Source organism: Chrysemys picta, chromosome 7 (genome assembly GCF_011386835.1).
Source record: "Chrysemys picta bellii isolate R12L10 chromosome 7, ASM1138683v2, whole genome shotgun sequence".
NCBI classification, from domain to species: Eukaryota; Metazoa; Chordata; order Testudines; family Emydidae; genus Chrysemys; species Chrysemys picta.
In genome coordinates, this window is record NC_088797.1 from 9,573,132 (window position 1) to 9,591,486 (window position 18,355).

Sequence of the window (18,355 nt, forward strand, 5' to 3'; positions counted from 1 at the left end):
AAGTGACCTTCTACTGTGAAGCTGTCACATTCCAACAGATTCTTGAGTGGCAATGACAGGCTCTGTAAGGGGGAAGCCTGTAGTGGTGTTGCAGTCTTGTTGCTAACTTGTTAATTTATTTAGTGCACTGGTGCTGAGGAGAAGAACTGGAGCAAGAGTGGGGGGAATGGAATATCAAGAATTAAAAATGTAAATATTCAGTTTGCAGAAAAGCTTGCTTGCTCTTTGTCACCCAATGTGTTTGCATGGACAAATGAATAGGGGGAATAGGGGAATTTTAATGTGGATTTCATAAAGAACGACAAACGGTTGGCGTTAATGCTGTACTGAAATCATGAATGGCTTGGGTGCTAGAGCAATAAATAGTCTTTGTAAGGCTCATGCAAATACACGTTACCAGCATATTAAGTAAGTCTCATTAAATTCAATGGGAGTCACACAGCTGCAGGACTGGGCCCTAATGATTTGGTTACTTTGTGTGTGTGTGTGTGTGTGTGTGTGTGTGTGTTCAAGACCATGGGTGAAATTCTGGCCTCATTGAAGTTGGAGAGAGTTTTGCCGTTGTTTTCAATCGGGATGGAATTACACTTCGTAATGTTAAAGATAAGGAAGCAATGTAGAATTTGACACGGTCCCTTGTTTTCAGATTAGTGTTGTAAGTGGCTAGCCAAGGTTTTCAGAAGTGATAGTGGATGAATGCCTCCTGAAACACCTGGAAGGGGTCTGATTTCTATGGAGTGGGCATCCAGGACCTTCTGTAGATCAGCCTCCTTGACAGTGCCACATATTGGCACCAATATTTGAGATACCCAGTGTCCCTTTGGAAAATCCTCGCCATGATCCTTAGAAGGGTGGACCTCCCACAGTTGTAATTTTATATGGGTTAGTTCATAGGCTTTTTATTGGCTGAATGTACATTGTCATCCAAAGCCTAATGAAAGGATGCTACCAATTATCTAAGGGTGAGCTGGGAACCATAAAGTGAAGTTTTAAACAGATGTCGCTAACAAATCTTCTGGATAATATTTGTCCTTCCTGATCTCTCAGTACATTTTTTTGTGTGCTTTGAAATATATTAAGAGGAATGGGGGTGGAAGATATTAAACAGCAACACACTGTCATTTGAAATAACACACACATAGAAGTTGTGTTAATGTAGCATTACTGCACACAGTGATTTACATACGAACCATGTGCAGGCTAAAGAGCCAAGTAAACCTAAGGCAAAATGCTGTGTAGTAATAAGGAGTTCTGCTACGGATTTGACAACAGGGAGAAGAGAGAGAGAAAGAAGTACCGTGTGCCCCAAGAGAGAAATTGTCCTTGTACCAAGACTGAGTAGCCATCCTTGGTTCAGGGTGATGGGGAAAATAGAATCTTCTTCCTCCTCAGGCTGGGGAGATGTGACAGACTCTACACAGTCACTACTTCCAACCTCAGAGCTGCAGTGACAGCATTGTAGTTCCCTTCTCTCGGGGAGAATGGCCAGTGGATTTATGGAGTCATGAATCTCCTAGCTCTGCTTTGGCCCTTCCCTGGACTCACGTCAAACTCCCCTTCTCAGAGCTCATCTCCATGACTCAGAGAGGGTGCAGGAGACACAAGGAAAAGACAAGCTCCACAAATCCAGAGCGCAGTGCACAGAGGTAGACACAGAAAGGGGCAGGATTTTCCCCATACATTTACAATCCCTATACACTATTGGACGGTGATCAAGCAGGTGTATTTAATTGTTCATTTCCTTGTTCCTGTTTTTCCAAGAAAGGCAATAAATGAATACTACTGAGTAAAATGACAAATCATTGTAGCTCCATTGATGTAAGCGGTGCTGCACTGATTAACACCAGTTACATATCTGAGTCTCTTTTGAATATCGTTAGTAGATGCCAGTAGTAGTAGTTCTTCACTGAAGCTCAAGGGGAGAGGGAAATTACTTGCCTGTCCTTACTTAGTTTGTAAGTTGCTTGAGGCTGTGTGTACAGCCCCTAACACAGTGGGGATAGTTCCCTGGGAGGGACCTCTAGGCACTACCACAGTACAAATAACAGACAAGAATACTCTCGAGTGTTTTTGCCTTATGTTTCTGTAACACCAACAGACCATGGTTGTCGGCAGACGGGATCGAACCTGGGACCTCTACTGCATGAGCTAAAAGCCAACTGGCTATTAGCTAAGGCTGGAGAGCAGACTCATTTAACTCTCGCTTTTTAAGTGGTCTCTGTGCAGGGCCGGCTCCAGGCGCAAAAAAAAAAAAAGCCGCAATTGCGATCTGCGGTGGCAATTCGGCCGGAGGTCCTTTGCTCCGAGCGGGAGTGAGGGACTGTCCGCCGAATTGTCGCCGAATAGCTGGACGTGCCGCCCCTCTCCGGAGTGGCCGCCCCAAGCACCTGCTTGGCAAGCTGGTGCCTGGAGCCGGCCTTGTCTCGGTGCCACTAGATGGGACAGAACACCACACCCCGGAGATGTGTGGGTTATACTTCCACAAAAGAGCAGTGACTGCAGAAAATCACGGTGACCAGGCTGGCTTGCAAATGGAGAAAAATACTGATAACAGCAGTCAAGCATAATGTGTATCTGGTGGTTTGTTTTTTCTTACTCCATTTAACAGTCTAACACCCCAAACATATTGACGAGAAAGATGGAAAATGTTAAAGGGGTTGGGACAGCAGCAATCCTTGTTCCGAGAGAGTGAAAGAGAAGAAGTAACCCTCTTAAGAAAGTTCAGCCCAGAAAGCCAGTGAAAGACACAACACAAATCTAGAACTGATGAACCCTAAAGACATTGGGTGATATCCTGGCTTCACTGAACTCAGGGGGAGTTTTAACTTAGCGCTTTAGAATTCCTATGTGGAGCGGATGTTCTTGTAACCCACGTGCCTAATCGGCAGATATCTCTTTAAGAGACCCATGGGGCTGGAGTGAGTTGTATCTGGGTCATTGTTGCTAGGCAGATTTAGCCCACCACATCCAGAAGCTTCTGGATATTGGGTGTGGTAGTTTTGAGTCTCTCTAATAGGCTCCTTGTTGCTGCGGTCAGACTCCATGAGGGCAAGCAGTCAGGGCAGCTGCTTTGCAGAAGGCCATGTGCCCTGTGTGAGTTGGGATACGCTGAGCCCAGGAGCAGAAAGCAGGCTGTTTTGCCTAACCCTGAGGCATTTTGCTGCAGGTTAGTGATATTGTTAACCCTCTAACAGGGAAGCATGCACAATGCTAATTATAGCAAGAGGCAGTTGGGAGGGAAAAATACAGTAACTTCTATTTTAACTTTATGCTTTGAATGTGGTTTTGATTTTAGCCAAACTCTTTTAGTTAAATTGTCTCGACTAGTGCGATTCACCAACTTTTCTTTAAATGTGATAATGGGGAAAGAGTCCTTTCTATTTTGCTATTCTCAGTTTTGTATTTTCTTGTAACTGGGGTGTTGTTTTTAAATCTATACACTTAACTGAGTGAGTGATTAATCAGTTCGCTGACTGACTAGCAGTGATTTCAGCAGAGGAAGGGTCTGACTATCCCTACAAGCAAGTGGAGGGAAGATGTTGTTTTACACTCAGCAGACTGTATAGATCATAGACTCTACCTGAGACTTAGGTGAACAAAACCTAAGCTTTTGGGAACTCTCAGTTTCTGTGGGGACTCAACTGTTCAGATCTTAATGTGTTTTCTTTATTTATGTGTGTGTATAACTGTGAAGGTAACGTCTGTGGATTATAAAATAACCATGTCATGCTGTAAAAATTAGATTCTTATTATTTGTTTCTTTATCATAAGATTTTATAAAGTTATTTAATTTTGGGACTTGACTGTGGGGAGATTGACCCTATGCAATCCTCGCTGAAAATCCTTAGAGACTGAACTCTGGGTCTCCAGCTTTTCTGTGGGAGTTGGGGGGGGTTTAGGCACTGGAGAAGGAGGATGAAGAACTCTAGCCCAGCCAAAGGTTACATTCTCTCCAGAAGAGTGTTGGAAATAGCCTGGGGAGGAGAGTTTACCTGTCCTTGATTAGCGTTATATAATTGTGTTTGTGTCTTAGTTTAAAAGTGCTTGTTTAGGGTTATTCTTAATTTAACTAACCTATGTTCTAACCAAACTGTGTCCTTTACTTTATCTCTATCAGACAAAGAGGAAAGGTCCTTGTCATCTATACATGAGAATCTTTCTTGTTTGAACCCAATGAACATTAAATGCCCCGTGGCTCTTCCAGCTAGAATGCCCACAGAGCTTGCTTCAGAGGTTGGTGGGGGGTATGCAGTGGATACAAAATATCCCGTGTTCACTACCATTCATGCCTATTTGAGACAAGAGTGGGATCGACCCCAAGAGGCAACTCTGTTGTATTGGGGGTATATCACACTTCTTGCTATTATGAGGGAAAGTCAACCTCCAACAGGGACAAAGTGGAGATTATTTTACTGCTTTTCTTTTACACACCCATGTCCATAGCTAGGTAGGTGAATACAAAATCAAAGGCCTGTATGATGTATGGGCACAGAACAACAGGTAATAGATATATCAGTTCCTTTACTGACTATGTTGTTCCAGCTACACAAAAAACATCTTCACATAATTTTTGTTGAAAAGGTCTATGTTGTTAGAGACCTTAGCTACCTATATTTGAAGATCACCATCTGAAAAGATGAAAAAAACATAGATTTTCATTTCGTTTTAGATTAGCATGGTAAACAGCTGGATCTGTTCTTTCAAGGGGAGAATTCAGCTCCATTTGTTAGCTTTGTTGCTGATATTTCACCTCTCTTTTATTTACTTAACATAGTTTGACAAGAAATTCTCAGTGAGATAACACTTCTCCATAAAAGCGTGAATTGAGGAACGTATAGTAAGGTTTCAAGAGGACAGGACCAATAAGGTAAGTCTGACATTTTTTGTCAGCTGCCATTCCACTAACAGCATTCAGAAGAGACTGCCCTTTTTAGGAATGTTTGTGGTCCGATACATTGTGTATATTTTAGAATAACATCAGGACAAGGAGATTATGGAGGAACACAGGATGGCCAGATTAATAAAAAAGGGACTACCAATGATAATATTTATTATTACTTACAGTAGTGCTCTCTCTCTCCAAACACTCAGGAAGGGTGTTCTCCACTCCAAGTCATGACGAGCCCTAGACCAAATGGCGAGGAGCGTCTTTGGTGCACTCCTTCTCCATTTGTTAAACTTTTGAATACCTTTTGAAGGTTCCATAAGATTCTACAAAGATCCAGAACATTCCAGGAGGGTTAGTGAAAAATGAATCCACAGACGAAATACCTGAAACATTTTACTTCAAGCATTCTATTTTCCCTTTGTTGCTAACAAGAAAAACAGCACCCCGAGCCCGGCACCCCCGAAGCCTGGCACCCCAGGCAGTCACCTGGGTCGCCTGCCCCTAAATCTGGCCCTGCTCCAAGTACTTCACAGTGTAAGGACAAGATGAATGAAGTTTGGGGAAAGGGAATAGGAACAATGACAGGCAAATTATATCCAAGTCAAGCTGGCTCACTCTAAGCGGCATAATAGAAGTCATTCTTTAAGAGGAACTTTAATGTGAACAGGGTAGGGGCTTTGACAGTGAGCTCAGGAAGGTATTGGGAGATACCTACCTTCATGAAGAAACAATACAGAGAAAAATGAATTGGGTCAGAGGGCTGGACAGCTCAAAGTAATAGAGCATTTTGATCTTTGGGTCACCAGTTCAAATTCGAATTAGGGCACCTAGCCTGCAATGAGCCAAGTCAGAGGGACTTGTTCAGCAAGGTATTTAAGCATGTGCCTAACTTTTCGCATGAGTACTATTTAAGCTAATAGGGCTATTCAAGTGCTTAAAGTTAGGCACATGTTTAAGTACCTTGTTGAATCAAGGCCTTTTGACCCAACAGTATAAATGAATGGATCCAACTGCCATGTCAGAGCCAAGGTGGGTAACAACTGAAAGTCTTTACACCCTGATAGCTCCACACCAGGCACAGAGTCAACTGAGACAAGAAAAAGGATGAGAGGTAGAGCAGAGAAAACACTGTAAACAGAAGTCATGTGAACAAGGAAATTCCGAGAAAGAGAAGAGAGTAAAACAGAGGATATAAAAGAATAAAGAAATCGAAATGTACTAAAGTATCTGGAAGAGAGAGAGATCTAAAACCTAATATTTTTCTCATCACTTCAGTGGTACAGGGTAAGAAAGAAAGAAAGAAAGAAAGAAAGAAAGAAAGAAAGGAAGAGCCTGGGCACAAATAGAAGAAATATAGAAAGAAAGAGAGATGGGGAATGAATAAATTGTAAAGAAAGGGAAAACAAGTGAGAACTAGAATGCAGTCCTAAAGATTAAAAAGTTTTTGGCAAGTTTCTTGGCTCTGCATAGCTCCATTGACTCCACTGCCAGTTTACCCCAGATCTGTCCTATTATTAACAAGAAAAAGAAAGATTTATAGCTACATTTTGACTGTATTTTATACAGATTTTTTTGTGCTATGTTAGCAAAGGTTTTAATTTCTCCCAAGTCTGCAGGAACGCTACCCTGGGTCCAGGCCCTAAATAAAAAAATCAGAAACATCCTTACACGCTAGGGTGACCAGATGTCCCGATTTTATAGGGACAGTCCTGATTTTTGGGTCTTTTTCTTATATAGGCTCCCATTACCCCCCACCCCCGTCCCGATTTTTCACACTTTGTGTCTGGTCACTCTATTACACGCCCACCCCTAAAAACAGATCAATCAGACATTAGTCAAGGGAAATAAAGAATAGATGAAGATGCATTAGGAGGAAATGATACCCAATTCTGGAGGCCCTATTATTAAGAGAGAGACAGACAAAGAGAAAGACAGAGAGAGCATGCAAGAGAAAAATATCATAGAGATAGATAATGTATGGCAAAGGGCAACCTCAATGACTTAAGACTGGGGAAGTTACATAGAAAACCAGGGAAATTAGGTCACTGCTCTTTGAAAAAGGGGAAGCTAAGGGTGGACCTCATTATATCATACGCTATTCTGAAGGGAATAGAGAGGAGAGATGTCAGAAGACTAGGGTCAAATACAAGAACAAGGGGACATGAACAGAAGCTAAAGAAGGGTTGGGCCCTAAGGAATTTAGAAATTTCTTTACACATAAGGCACTTAATATTTGACTAGACTACAGAAGGAGCCAATAAGAACTACCACTATAAATAGATTTACAAAGGACTTGAAAAACGAAAAGCTTTGTGGGGTACAGTTGCTAACTCAACAGAGGGAACAAACCTGAAAGGGAGAATCCGATCTTATTCTGTCCCTAGGATCTCTTATGTGCCAATCTCAAAAGTCCTTAGATGTTCACATGTAAGATTCCCACAATAAGTCACTATGCAAGTGCGATAGTCTGAAGTAACCATTCAGTTTATTGCTTGGAGATAAAAGTCAGATAGAAGAACATTTGCCTTATAAAATTAATAATATAAATGTAATTATAAGGTCTGAGTCTAATTAGAATGTTCACTTATAAGGGTTGGTGGAGGTAGCAGCCTACAGAGAGGCTCAGATGACACTGGAGTCCCTGATCCTTGGATCTGATCAGTAGCACCATGTTAATAGGACTTTATTTATTAAATGAAGTATATGTTTTGAAAATGAAGCAGTTGATTAGGTGAAATGTGTGTATACACACATTTCTGTATACTCTGTAGGAATTATCAGTATTTGCATATTACAATTATGTCTACAAAAAAAAATCCCACCACTCTGTGGTGTTGAAACACATTAGAGATTGCTTTATTTCTAAGAAGCCGAATGTTAACTACAGCACAAGTACAAGCATGACATCCATGACTTACTGCTTTAAACTCAGATCACACCAATAGTTCTCTTTGTTCTAAATATCTAAGATGTAAACGAGTCACAGGGAAAAAAATTAGATTGATATAATAGCCTGGGGCAATGGCAATCTGAAGGCAAAGAAGAATCAGTGGACTGTGTAGATTAGGGAGTTTTCTGCATATTTTCTCAGGAATCTAGGGGCAGATCTTCATCTGGTGGAAATCAGCATAGCATTTTTGAAGTCAATGAAACTATACCAACACCAATTTACACCAGCTGAGGCTCAGGCCCCATTTATGTAAAAATAATGCCCAACAGAAAAAAAAAAAAGTAGCACAAGTCTAGCTGTCTTAAGTACACCCAGAAGGACTCCTGAACATGGGTCAAATTCAGAGGCCCTTAATAGAGCAGAATTCCATCTTATGTAAATGGGAGTTTTGCTTGATTACAAAAACAACAAGGAGTCTGGTGGCACCTTAAAGACTAACAGATTTATTTGGGCATAAGCTTTCGTGGGTAAAAACCTCACTTCTTCAGATGCATAGAGTGCACTATCTGCTTTTAAAGCACACTAATTGTTCCAGAATTGAGTGTCCATACAGGGAGCTTATTCTGGAATAGTTATTTCAGAACATTTTATTCTACAATAGCTATTCTGGTCACTTTTCCAATGTCGACATGTCCTAAGGGAATGTTTGTAGAGGAGAAACTTAATTACCTAAATCATTACTGTGGAGCCATACACACATCTATGTCTGAAATTCAAGCAAAAGACTACCCTGTGTAATATTCTGTACAAAAACAACAGCTCAGAAAAAATTACAAACATTACTCAAGCCTCGGCGCACCCCTCAGCGGGAATTATGGCAAGACTTATTAGGCCCATTTTACGGATTGGTGAACTGAGACATGGGGTTTGAGTGACTTACTCAGGGTCACACAGCAACTCAGTGGCAGAGGCAGGAGTAGATGTCAGGACCCAAGTGCCCTGTTATAGCCACCAGTTGCACCTCTGCCCTATGTATCAACACTTGCCCAAGAACCGGTGTCACAAGAAAAACAGCAGCATCCTGGCAACAACAATAATCATTAGGCTACTATTGCTGTGTGAATATCCAGAATCAGTTCTGGGCTTGTATATTTTAGTAATGGGCATATCAGCAATGTGTACAATAGATCCAGGAGTACAGGAAACCACTGCCAATGGCATTCTCTCTCACAAAGTATTTATAGCAGTATCCCACTGCAGCACCCCCTTGTCATAGTATAGCTGACGCTATAGCTTCCCTTTCAATGAGAATGACTCATCTCTTGCTCATATACAGACCATCATGAGGGATTCGTTGTATTTCTGTGGATGTCCTTAGGCAATAGGAAAGAAATGGGTTTATATTTTGGGCATTCTCAAATGCCATTGTTATTTTCCATACTTCCTCTTGTTTTATGTGTTAACCTGAAATTTTAAAACTCATTGTGTTTCAAATGGTTTCAGATCATGTCAGTGGTCTTAATAAGTAAGTGAAGTTACAGTTACTCTAAACCTTGAGCCCAGAATGGGACATAACCTAGTGTAGTCATTTTGAGACTATTGTGGCAGAAAGTAGAGCTTGAGATTTAACACTGGAAATTAGAAGTTGATCCTACTTCTTATACAAAATTGAGATTGACAAAATTGAGGTTTATCTACATAAACCTTTAAACAAAGACGTGGCTCTGAATTAAAATTAGGGAACTGGCAAAATGAAGTTGAGGCTTTTGTTGGAAAGAATGTCAGAGGCAAAGAGATACAATAATGTAGCTTCAACACTGAATACCTAAGTAGACAATTTTCGTGAATATTCTTTTTAAAGATCTACTTTTAATATGACTGGAATTGCTTAAAGTGGCAATTATTGATCAATTAAATTTCAGCTCTGGGGTTTAGCCCACTTAGTCCGTAGGAGCCTACAAACTGGGGAGTATGGACGATCAACTAAAGAACCCATAATTTGATTATGTCCTGTTAAAATTGATGTCTAAGAATAGAAATGGATCTGTAGATCTCTTACCTGCAACACAGAAAAACTAACTCCTTGGTACTTAATGTTCCATACACTCGTGCATCTTGCATATGCTTAGTAAGGACTTTTTATCAATGTATCCCCCAAATGTTTTGCTATCAGAGAAACAGAGAAGAAACATTTGGAAATAAATTCAGATTCTGGATGTCACACCACTAAATTTTGCTCTCATTGACATGATTGATATTGCTAGGAGTTGCACAGGGTAACTGAGAGCACAAATTAACCCATTATTTCAAAATAATTTCAAAATTAGTTTAGGGGCTAACAAGAAACAATCGGAACAGAGACCCAGAAATGGGTAGGTACTTAATTAGAAGATCTCTGATACAGACATTGTCATACAGGTCAAAATACTTCAAACGTATACGTGATATGAAAATATATTGGCAGCCAGTTAAAGACCTGATATGGTAATGTCCTTGAGGTGGTAAAAAGCAGATGATTCCATGGGATTAATATGAACAAACAAGTGCTAATCCCAACAACAATAAAGTGTTGATGAGACAAACGAAGAGTACAGCTCAGGCCTCTGTCATTAGGGAACAGATCACCTAAACTCCCTCATAGATTTCCACCATAACTTCCTGGACACCAGGATCACCTTCAAAAATGGAACCCTACAAACAACTGTATAAAAGAACCCCCTGAATCACCCCACTTACCTTCACGGATCCAGTAATCACCCCAAATGCACTGAGAAATCAATCATCTACAGCCAGGCACTCGGATACCATGGAATACACTCCCATGAGAAAGTAGGGATGTAAATATCCGTTTAAAAAGTTAACCATTTAAATGATTAAAATTACGTTTAAATGGTTAACTGATTAAACGGAGCGGGGCTGGGGCCTCTGTGGCAGGAACTGCTCTGGCCAGCCTGGCCCGGCCCTGGGATCGCTCTGGCTGGCCGGCCCGTGGGGCTGGGGGCTAACGGTTAGGGTCAGTTAACTGGTTAGACTAATGCTTACCAGTTAACCGTTTAATATTTTACATCCCTAAGAGAAAGTCAAGGATATGCACCTTAACACAGTTAAAACCACCTTCACCAAATCAGGGCACTACACCAGCAAAGTAGATCACATCATGGAATTGGCCATCCAAATACTCAGAGAGAAGCTGCTTCAATAGAGAAAAAAGCCCACCAACTGCATACCCCTAGTTGTTGCCTACCACTCCACACTGGAATCCATACGGGATATCATCAAACAATGACAACCCATACCCAATGGGGGCCACATCCTGAAAGAAATCATTCCCAAACCCCCTCTTCTGGCCTTCAAATAACCTCCCTCCCCAAACCTTGCCAAGATCATCTTCAGAAGCAAGCTCCACACAGACCAGGATACACCAATTGAATGGCACCAGTCCATGCCAGAACAACAGATGCAAAACCTGAAGATGTATCTCCATTGCTACAATGAATGATATTCCCCACAATGGATGACCAGTGCCTCCCACAGCACACCTTTCAACATCCAGGGGTCCTCCACATGCCTATCACAACATGTGGTATACCTCATCCAGTGAACTAACTGCCCCAATAACAACTATGTGAGGAAAACCAGACAATCATTACACCCTCGAATGAACTCACACAGAAAAATGATAAAAGACAAAAACACCCTATCATGCATGGGAGAAAACTTTTCATAAAATGATCACTCCATATCTGAGCTCTCAGTCCTCCTCCTCCAAGGAAACCTGTACACCTTCAAAATACAAGCCTGAGGACTTACATTCATAATTTTGCTAGACAATAAAAACTATGGACTCTCTAAAGACATTAGATTTATGGCTCATTACAACAATCTTTAACCCACTAACCCTCCTTTGTCCTAGAACTGCAGAGAAGTTAATTGCCCACTTCATCTTCAATAGTCTCTTGCAACATGTGTTAATTCCATATGCTTGAAAAGCTGTTCCATCTTGTATTTCGCTGTGAGACTCTGAGTAGCTTTCTCAGACCTGAAGAAGAGTTCTGTGTAGCTCAAAAACTTGTCTCTTTCACCAACAGAAGTTGGTCCAATAGAAGATATTATCTCACCTACTTTGTCTCTCTAATATCCGGGGACCAACATGGCTGCAACCACAGGCATCAACTTTCTGATTTCCCCGGTAGTGCTCAACCCCTGCTCTGCCCCAGGCCCCGCCCCCACCCCATGCCTGTCCCACCTCTTCCAGCCCCTGCTCCGCCCCCATCCCACCCCACCCCATTCCATCCCCTCCTTGAGCACCCCGCCCTTGCTCTGCCTCTTCCTGCCCCCCCCCAGCACCTCCTGCCCATGGCTGAACAGCAGGCAAGAGGCACTGGGAGGGAGAGAGAGAGGAGGTGATCGGGGGAGGGGCTGCCAGTGGGTGCTGAGCACCCACTGTTTTTTTCCATGGGTGCTCCAGAGCACTCACAGAGTCGGCACCTCTGGCTGCAGCTACACAGCAAACATTAGTGAAATGGGCAGTCTTCAATGTAATTCTAAGCTTCTGTCAGAATGAATAATGTGCATAAGTAGAAGCCTAAAGATTATAGGACCTGGTACCGAAGACCATCCAAAGTGAACAAAAGTAGCACCAGAACAATGAATGCAGTAGTGAAGCGGTGACACTCATCAGACTTGATCCTTCTAGGTGCTCACTTTGAGAATTAAGAGCACTTAGTGCATCTCCGAAGGTGATAGACATCTTCCGGGACCAGACCTTTTAACATAATGAAAACCAACCGAGAGAGAACAGGGAAGACGTCCAAGGCAATGTCTCAGCATCCTACTGTCCGCAGTATCAAACACAGGCTGTTGGAGTCAAGTGAAATAAGCAATAAAGGGGCAACAGGTTGGCTTGAAGTGATACATTGTTACAGGCAGTTTCCGTGCTGATCCTACATTTAAAAATAGATTGACAATTATCCAGGAGGTGAGCTTGTAATTTTATAACTAAAGCATTTTCTGTTATATTTGATAAGGGAAAGAAGATTGGAGCCTGGTCAGAAATCTAAAAATTCATCTCCTGGCAAGGGATAATAGCTTGAGACGAGAGGCATCAAACAATTGGAGATTTAAAAGAGATCAGTGCAGTCCCCAACAACAAAGCATTCAGTGGTGAATTAAGACTGCATCCTCCATGCACAATCTAGCCCAGGGGTTCTCAAACTGGGGGTCGGGACCCTTCAGGGGGTCATAAGGTTATTACATGGGGGAGGGGGTCGCAAGCTGCCAGCCTCCACTCCAAACCCCACTTGCCCCAGCATTTATAATGGCGTTAAATATATAAAAAAGTGTTTTTAATTTATAAGGGAGAGGGTGTCGCACTTAGAGGCTTGCTATGTGAAAGGGTCACCAGTACAAAAGTTTGAGAACCACTGATCTAGTCAGCCTGCTGCCTAGCACCACGCACCTTGCTTTCAGCTTAAATGTTGCTGAGATTTGTGGAGATTTTTTAAGAGCAGGTTACACAAACACCTATCAGGAATGGTCTAGATAATACTTAGTCCTGCCATGAGTGCAGGGGACTGGACTAGATGACCTCTCAAGGTCCCTTCCAGTTCTATGAGATCCCACCTCCACAGAGTTGGGGGATGGAGGGAAGAAAACATTTTAACCACAGAATTTGAGAGCATAGCCCCTCCAAATCTACAGCCATCCAGCCCACCTGCTTCTGCTTTCCCCAAGGACAGTTGCTGAATGCCTCGCTCTCCCATTTAGGTGGAGAGAAGTCATCAGCCTGATGAGTCCTAGTCTGCATCTCATTTCACAGCCAAGCAGACATCAACTTTTGGCCCCACTGCCACTTTTTAAAGGGTCTGACTGGAATATGGGGTGAATTTTTCAGTCCGGTTCTTATCTTCAGTGAAAGGTTAACTAGATTAGGCCAGACAGGACAGGAGGATACTGGATTGTCGGAGGTCGTAGGTTACAACCTGACTCCCACTGTTAGCATAATGAATGTTTCCAGGGAACATGGACTGGGTTCCAATTCCAACAAAAAAGCCTTCCTCCCTCCCTCCCTCTAAATTCTTCTCCTCTGAGCTCCTCCCCTGCCATGGCTGGCAGGAATTAAGTCTCCTTCCTGTAAAACCCTCCCAACACACTACATCCCCATACTCTCTCCGCCTTCCCCAATGGTCATTCCTGGTCACGTGTGAACTCTGCGGCTCTAGAGTAAGTGACAGTGCCCAACCAGATGAGCTGCGTTTTACTGACAGGAGCTATTGTTTTTTGCAGAGTTTTGGTCTAAAACAACCACCTTAATTCTGCCCCCAGTAAGGATGCCAGCCTCCCACTTCCTCTTTCCTCAATCTGAGTGAGTGGGGGCTTCCCAGGACACTTCAGAAGGGAGAGGGGCTGGGTCGGGGAGATAGTCTGGTCTGTTTAATATGGAGGTGATGGGAATTAGGGGAGCAGGGTAGTGACATGCCTGCTAAATACTGTAAGGACCAATCAGACACCCATTACTGTAGTATCTGAGTGCCTGACAATCCTCAATATTCATCCTCACAACACCACCATGAGGTAGGAAGTGCTATTAGCCCCACTTTACAGATGGGAAACTGAGGTGCAGAGCGGCTAAGTGACTTACCCAAGGTCACACAAGAAGTCTGTGCAGGAGCTGGGAATTAAACTCATGTCACCCAAGTAATAGACTATTGCCCTGACCAGGGCAGAGTTAAGGTTAAGGTTGAGGCAAGCTATCTGCATGATGGTCGTGTTAGTTATGAAGTGTGTCTATGGTTGATGGAGGAGAAAGTATGTACTAGCTTGTCTTTTCCTTGCTTTTGAAGTTGCATGTCAGCTATGTTATATGTGCAGAAACTTTAGCTGACTCACAATTTATTGTTTTGGTGGATGACTGTTGACCTAAGATGGGAATTCTTGTTCTCTAGTTTATAAAGCCTAAAAAGAACGTTTTTTATATTAAAATGATGGTAGCATTAGCAAGAGACCTTCAATCTAATTAAAGCTAGGAGATTAGCATCCAGAATATTTGCAAAGCTGGGAATTGTAAATTAATGAAATGTATACAATTTTATATGGCTTTAATATTTAATGAAATCATTCAGGATATATGTCCTGTTCCCCGGCTTACCTGCCTTGTACAAACTGTATGCCTGTTTATGAAAAACAAGAGGTTAGTGAGGAGAAATACAATGATCAGGAGATCTGCTTATTGTTCAACAATAGGCCTGCCTTCTGTCTCTGGTATTTGGTTTTACAATTTAGCTATTAATGGTTAGTAACAATTAATGAGAGTATTTTTAGAGTATCATTAATGTTTTAAGAATATACATAAAACACAATGCCAGCTCCAAGGAGTTGAAATAAGAAAAGGTAAGACAAGACGCAGGACAACAGTTCAGCAGAGTGAGGGTGCAGTAGTTAATAATGATGAACATAAGGGAGACGGGGTTGTGGGATGAAGGATTTGGAGGAATTTGAAAGAGAGGGGAGAGTGTGTCTGGTGCCCCAGGACAAGTGGGGTATTGCAGATACAGGAGACAGCATCATAGGAAGCATGTAGCAGAGAGTAATTAAACAAGAAGGGCTACACCACCATCCTCTAGGAGGGCTAGATTGTTACTATACCATCTGTCCTAGGTAAAGGGCAGTGCATAGCTGCACCACCCCAGGGGTAGTCTTGAGACCAAATACTCTGGCCAGTGACTAGAAAGAGTGGAGCCAGGACTCCTCCCACTTCTTCCCCCTTGCCCCTCTTCTATTGGGCAAGTAGCCTTCAGTTCTCTCCCCCCTCTCACAGTTGGAGTGGCAATCTGAACCCAGGAATAAAGAAGTCCTTACTGCCCCCTGCAGCCAAATAAGAGCCATGACAATCAACCCCTCCAAGAGGCAAAATTGAAGATAGCCACCCACATTTAATGGCCTTCCCTCAAATTCAATAGGGTGTCTCCTCCCATGGAATTCCATGAGGAGGAAAAGGAAAAAACTTTGAAGCATGGAGAGAGATGAGATCCCTTTGAATGTAATTATGCCACCTCTAGTGTAGGGACCAAAGTAGCAGTGGTAGCTTTAGAAATGGGTAGATCAGTTCTCTAACTCGGGTGACCAGGTGTCCGGTTTAGGACCAGAACACCCGGTCAAAAAGGGATCCTGGCAGCTCCAGTCAGCACCACTGACCGGGCCGTTGGCTGTCCAGTTGGCGGTGCCAGGCAGCGGGACTGGCGGGCTCCCTGCTAGCCTCTACTCCATGCAGCTCCCGGGAAGCATCCCTGCCCCAGTCCAAAGCCCCCTCCTGCACTCCAAACCCCTTGATCCCAGCACAGAGCACCCTCTCGCACCCCAAATCCCTCATCCCCAGCCCCAAAGAAGAGCCCGCACCTTGAGCCAGAGCCTTCACCCCTCCCCCCGCATCCCAACCCCCTGCCCCAGCCCAGAGCCCCTTCCCGCACCCTGAACCCCTCCTCTCTGGCCCCTCCCCAGAACTTGCACCCCCAGATGGAGCCCTCACCCCCTCTCACATCCCACCCCACTGCCTCAGCCTCAAGCCTCCTCCTGTACTCTGAACTCCTCCTTTCTGGACCCACCCCAGAGCCCACACCCCCTGGAGCCATCATCCCAACTCCCTGAGCCAGCCTGGTAAAAATGAGTGCGTGAGTGAGGGTGGGGAGAGCGAGCGACGGGGGCGTGTATGTGTGTGGAGTGAGCAGGGGCGGGGCCTCGTAGAAGGGGTGGGGCATGGGCCTTGGAGGAGGGGCGGGGCAAGGGTGTTCGGTTCTGTGTGAGTAGAAAGTTGGCAACCCTATCTCTAACAAAGGTAGATCTTGGGCACTTAAGTTTGCCCATCTCTGGATTTTGCTAAAGGTCAGCAGTGTCTAATGCATTTAAAGAACAAGTTTTACAGTGCTTTACTTTACATTATGGTCACTGAATCTTTCTGCAACTTACATGTTAGAATATTCTAATCTTGCTCTACATTTTGAGGCTGAAAGATAAACCGGTTGTTTAATGAAATCCACCACACTGCAGGGAGAGTAACCATTGTGTTTCTTCATTTCAAAGAACAGCTGAAATCTAACATCTGGTGTAACTGTACAAACCTGACCTTAGGTCAAAATAAGTATTGTATTGTTGATGATGGATATGCTTTTTTCATTACAATGCTGTCTCCACAGTTGAAGCATCCATGCCGTGCATTCCGAGTTATATCCAAGTCTGTTGATAAATACTGATTTTTAAAATAAAATTCTTTTTTATGCCTATAAACAAGATTTTTTTTAAATCCTCCCATGAGCTCCCAGCTTCTTGTCAGCAATTTACAATTATATGAGTGACTCCGTCTTCATGATAGCTGTCTAATATCAGGTGATCAAGGATTTATGTTTCTAAAGCTCTGACTGTGCTCCTAAAAGAACAGTTTTACAAGAAAGTGATTTTTCTCTGTCTAATGCCCTTTCCCATTGCTTCCCCCTTTGAATGGTTGTGTCTTTGGAGCCCTGGTCAGAATAGGACTCAAGGGTTTTACAATCTAAATTCTCGAACAGACGTGTACACATGGGCACGTGCCCTGACGTGAGAGCTGGGCCTCGTGTTTGTAGAGCTGGTTCTCAATGTGAAAAATTCAGCCAAGTGGTATATTGGTGAATACAATATATTGTACAAATGATGTGTAATACAGAATAAACTCTGTTATAGAGCATGGTTAAAACTTAATTGAGGAAAATTTACAGAGTGCTCAGGAAGTGGGGTTGCTCCTCCCATACACTGAACACTTTATTACAGCAACACTTCCAGAATTCAGCCAACTCACGTATATACAGCCACCAACCTAGGCCTTTTAAGTTACTTATAGTTCATATCACTCAGCAAGCAATGGCAAACAATATTTGTGTTGTAAGCTTATTATTACTTAGATTGTAAGCTCTTTGGGGCAGGGACCATCTTTTTGTTCCTTGTTTATGTAACACCAACAGACCTCGGTCATTGTTGGGATAGAACCTGGGACCTTTGAAGCTTAGTGCATGAGCTTCTACCGCATGAGCCAACTGGCTGTTTGCTAATGCTGAAGAACAGAATCATTTTCTCTCTCTCTCTGTAAGGGGCCTCGGTGCCACTAGATAGGACAGAACACCACACCCAGAGGCTGTGTGGGTTACATTTATACAACACCTAGCCCAATAATGGGCCCTGGTCCATGACTGGAGCTCATAGGCACTATCACCATTCACATAATTAATTATAATGTTGTGTGATTGTTATTGAGCATAACACTGTAACGTCTATTAGGCAACAATTAGAATGAAAAAAGGAAAACTTTAACTTCATTTGTTAAAAGCTGTCTCAGGAATGTCTCAATGACCAGATGAGAATGGCTGAGATTTTTCAGTCTTTACCTGGATAAGTTCAAACGTCACATTCTTTCCTTGCTTTGGGTGTATTTTAATTCTATATTTTTGTTTAAATAACATAAATTATAGTGGCTGACAACTTGGTCTGGACCTATAAGGCCTGAATCACCACACCATTACCCTAATTTTATGTCAGTGTAACTACTGGTTTCAACT

At 42.9% G+C, this 18,355-nt stretch overlaps 1 long non-coding RNA gene across 2 annotated transcripts in view; it reads left to right on the forward strand.

Moving 5' to 3' along the window:
• Positions 1–3,037: 3,037 nt before the first annotated feature.
• The window catches only part of LOC122173669 (uncharacterized), a 42,372-nt gene continuing 27,054 nt past the window's right edge, over positions 3,038–18,355 (forward strand). For both annotated transcript variants that reach the window (XR_010589013.1, XR_006174348.2), the window contains exon 1: positions 3,038–3,166. This is a non-coding gene — a long non-coding RNA (uncharacterized LOC122173669). The remainder of the gene's footprint in view (positions 3,167–18,355) is intronic.